This window comes from Dasypus novemcinctus, chromosome 9, assembly GCF_030445035.2.
Source record: "Dasypus novemcinctus isolate mDasNov1 chromosome 9, mDasNov1.1.hap2, whole genome shotgun sequence".
Lineage (NCBI taxonomy): Eukaryota > Metazoa > Chordata > Mammalia > Cingulata > Dasypodidae > Dasypus > Dasypus novemcinctus.
In genome coordinates this window covers 20,745,792-20,750,543 of record NC_080681.1, presented here as the reverse complement: position 1 = coordinate 20,750,543, position 4,752 = coordinate 20,745,792, and the positions used below count along the sequence as shown (strand labels likewise).

Here is a 4,752-nt window from a genome sequence, read left to right as displayed (position 1 = left end):
CATATGCTTCCCTATGGTTTCTCTTACCCTGTACTGGTTTCCATTCTTCACTCAGAACTTGATAGACTTTTCTTTTGCAGTCAGACTTTTTTCCTTTTGAAGAAACTGCTTTTAATTATGAAATTTAAAAAGAGAAACAATAACAACAAAAAGATATTATGTAGCCTGAGTCATAAAATCCTTCACAGGTGGTCATAGCTTCATGGTAGTCAGCCCTATGCAATGTGACTTTTGCCAAGGACTCTGAGTGCAATCTTGCTGAACTAAACCTCAATTCTTGTGTCAGCCCTTTCCTGTAGTGCAAATCAATCATCAGGTACCCTTTGAGCTCTCTGGACATTTAAGATTCCAAAGCCTGAGTCCCACATACATTTACAGAAGAGGCAGGGAGGGCAGCCACTCGCCAGCCCCATTCTTAATCCCAGCATGATATGCAATAATGACCTGTCAGGAAAGGAGGCTGTGTATCCTCACACTGTGAAATATCCGGAGGGACTTTCTTTATGAATTTGAAAAAAGATTCGGCAGGGCTCTAGGCAAGAAATCATGCACACAATTTCAAAAGTGCAGCACAGTCTTTAAAAAAAAAAATTCAGGGGCTATCATCACGTTGGTGTATTTTCATGTGTCCTTTCAAAAAATTATAAAAATGAAAAGGATGGCCTGAAACAATCTCCTGGCCACAAAGAATAGTCATCTGTGTTTTCAAGGTTTATGGTTTAGTCATGTATCTTTTTACCTTAGCAGTGTGCTCTTTGCCTTTTAAATACTCATTGATTTAGTTTTATTTTTGTCCATTCATAATGTGATAGCCATTTAATACTTGATATGTGTGGAGTAGTCGTGCAGAATTTGTTAGAATCAAACTAAAGGCAAAAATGAACAGCATCTCATCTTTTCTAGGTAATCCAATGGTCTTCAACACACTAGAACAATGGAATTTAATATACATATGTACATATATTTAATTATTCTGTAAAAGGTAACAAAATATACAGATTAAAACTTTTCCTTTTTAATCTAATTTACACATTTCTATTATCACTTATATAAAAATACTCTGCTCTATAGCTGATCATGAATTAGGTGTCTAGAAGTCCAACAATGTAGTCCTTTTAAATGTTAATCCCAAAACACTTAAAAAAGTTTCAGCCAAGAGTGTCCTCTATCGTTTATTCAGAATGATTACTGTGGGGGTTTTTGTTAACTAAACTGAGTAACTGGAAGAAGGAAATCAGTGTGGGTATGTAAGAGAGTGTTTTATATCCAATTTTCTAAAGAATTTTCACCCCTCAAAAAACATAAACATACGAAGATGGATCCAAATCAAGAAAAAAATCAATCAATTTGAACTAATTTCAAATACAGAGAAGTGTATGGCATAGAATATCAGCCACAATGAAGTTTTCTTTAATTATAATGAATCTTGTAGCACACATGTCATTGTGAAGTTTGTTTTTCAGATTTTACAGGCATCTTCCCTTAATTCAAATCAATCCTGCTCCAAGCATATAAAAGGAAGTGATGCAATAATGGTAATAAAAATGAGTCCTGGTTGACACTAAGAGTTGGGGGAAAGAAACCAGGGGAACTTCTCCTGGTCCCCAACCCCAGAACATTCACTGAAGTAACTGCTCTCTTTTTGAAGAACCTGTAACATGATGAGAGGGTTTCTACTCAGCTACTCAACTAAATACATCCGTGGAGGCCTGAGAGCAACTGTCAGAAGTCGTCATATTCAGACCTGCCTCACCGCACCCTGCCTCCCGACCACAGGGAGGCTTTACGTAGCTTCAGCCTCGTGGATTCTCTGCTTCCGTTGCCCTGCCGGATCCGCCTCAGCGTTCTGTACTTGTCTGTGGCCTTGTCTCCCGCGCACATTATGTCACTGTGAATTCCTGTTCTGGTCTCTGGCCCGGGACAGCTCATTGATCGGTCATCAGAAGCTGTTACACGCGCTCTTTCTCTTGGCCCGGGTGATCCGCTCCTCCTAGTTGTAGTTCCAGGAGCTGGGGAGAGCTGGGCGCTCTAGTTGGTGAACTCCAACTCTTCCTCCTGCAGGAGCTCCTGTACGTGGTTACTCACGCCTGGCGGTGTACAGCTCCTCGTTTGTTTCACCAGGTAGTCCCGGGCTTCTTTGGCCCTATGCTGCCACGTTCAATCTCATCCTCCTCACCTCTTCCAAAAGGGCAATCTTGGCAGTGTACTCCTGCATTCCGCAGCCAGCTGCTTCCAGCTTTAGCTCCAACTTGGCTGAAAGTCACATGGTCAACCTCCAAGCGCCCCGCCTCCTTCTGGGTACGCTTCCTCTCCTCCCCCAGCTGCTGGACTTTCTGAATCTGATAAAGGAGTTCTTTCCCTGCTTTCTTGTTTGTTTGTTTGTTTGTTTTCCCAATAGTCCTGAAGCCTTAGCATCAGCTCCCCCTTCTCTCCTATTGTCTGCTCTTTTTCAATGTCAATTTCTCTTCTTTTCAGGTTCCAGCTGTTGCTGCACCTGCTTCTACTGCCTCTCCTCCCGGTCTGTTCCTTGATGGTGTGAAGCTTCCTGCTGTTGTAGGCAGGGCTGGTTGTTCCCCATGCAGAGCTACAGGATCAGTACTAATTCTCAGGTGGGAGTGGGGTAGGGGTGGAAGTAGAACACAAAGGCAGATGACTTCTTGTGGATGGGTTTAATGACAAACTCATTGAAAGAGAGGTTTCTGCTTTCACTCTAAGGGAAGCCAAATTTGGGGTCAATTTATCATCTTTATCATAAATATTTAACTCAAGAGCATCAATTTTAAACCAAAGGTCTCTCCCTTTTTTGTTTTTAATCTCAAAATAGTTGATCCCATACATTTCCAGGTCCTGTGCAGTCTTCAGCTACTCCAGCATAGCATTATGATTGAGCATTCTTGTGGTTGGCATGCCACATCTGAATCCAGTCCTCCCGCTTGTCTCTTGTGAGTTTGTGCTGGTCCATCTCTCTTTGAGGGATCATGCTCTCAGAGTTGAGATAAGTGGATATATGCAATTCTTTCTTATAGTCTCCAAGCTTGGCATTCACAGAACATGAGCCAAAGAGCATTGTGGTCTTAGGAGGGCAGTAAATCTCATCATGGAGAATTTCTTCCTATACTTGAAGAAAGAAAAGCTTCTGAGTAATGTTTTGGATGAGCTTCTTTGACACATCTTCAGGGTAGAACATCATTCCAGTATTTGAACTGGAGAGGATTCTACTTTCTGATCTCTTGGAGAGATAAGTTTTTAATCAAGTTTCACCCAGGTAGGGATTCCTTTATTTACCCACATACTGGGTTCCAAAGTAGCACAGTTCCCAAAGGCCAATAGTCTTAACCACCTGATCAAAAAAGCTGTTTTCTAGTAATATTTGGTAAGCTGCCAAAGTGCAGCTCTGTATCCGTGGTAAGCACACGTACATTGATTGATTTTGGCATTTTTGGTTCCTGGTGGGTTTTCCTCAAATCCTTAGGAAACACAACTCTGCTGCAGAAGGACCTCAGGGCCTGCAAAGTGGACCACTGAGTTCTTGCTGCTGCCTAAGAGCCTATGCCATGGTGCTGTCTAAAGTCCCCGGTGGGCGAGGCAGTGGGTCCTGGCCATACCCTTTCCTGCTGGGCTTCTAGGTTCCCAGGCTGCCAGTTATTTATTTATTTATTTATTTAACAAAGACAACTAGGAAGTTCTCCCAGGAAAATTCACATATGCTATAAAATAAAAATGTGAATGCAAATTTAGAAGATTCACAGACTCCCTGAAGACTAGTGTCACTGGTTCGATTGAGGGTGGGGGAAGCAGACTCTATGAGTTTGGTGTACAGGGTATTTATTAGAAATAAACACCTGTGGAAAGGACAGGGAGATTGTACAGTTGGGCAGAGGGAGAAGTTTTGAAGTCAAGCTGGGATGCAAAGCCAGCAAAGACTCAGGCATTCCCAATCCCTAGGGAGCAATCACATTCTGGAGCTGAAACGGCCCTTTGGAGTGGTCTTGAGTTGGGCCCTGTATCCTTCTGGCACTGATCAGCCATTGAATGTGGGCTGTTCAGGAAGGGGTATGATGTAGGCACAGGCAACTCTGAAGCTGAGGCATCGTGGAAGGGGCCGATGACTAAATTTGCTCTGCTGATGGCATTCTTAGCAGCAGGGCAACCAGCTCTTCCATGAATGGGATCTGGGTGATTCATCAGAGAGACTACCACACCTGGTTATTAGAAACCCAGCACTGGTATCTTTAACTTTTTCCCTTTCATTTCAGCCATTAAATATTCTCTGATTTCATTTCCAAGATATAATGCAAAGACTAATTATCAAAAATAATTTGTTAATATAGTTAATGTCTTATGCAATATGTTTTAGAAGTGGTTAGGAGTTGGCTACTTAAGTCATATTTTGAATTTTCTGGTGTTTTATAGATACTGTTATTTTAATAACTGCATTTTCATTTATTGAATGATTTTGAGCAGTATTAAAGTAACAAGGAAGTTGTTAGAATGCAGAAATCACTGACCCCACTGCTGTCAAACTTGGTGAAACCAATAGGAAATCTCTTTGGCCTTGCACTATTGGTGCAGTTAAGTGACTCACAAGCATGGAGCAAAAATAGAAATAGATATGAAACAAATGGCATCATTGCCCTCCTCATTCTAAAGAAAATTAACTGAAATAAAAAGAAGATGAAAGATAATAGTAATATACTTTTCACTTAAAAAATAATTGAAGCAATGGAAGTTACCTCTTCCTTGTTAGAGATT

General features: G+C 41.4%; 1 pseudogene; it reads right to left on the bottom strand.

Moving 5' to 3' along the window:
* Positions 1-1,783: 1,783 nt before the first annotated feature.
* Positions 1,784-3,437, bottom strand: LOC101440332 (ezrin pseudogene; annotated as a pseudogene).
* Between the last annotated feature and the right edge of the window lie 1,315 nt (positions 3,438-4,752).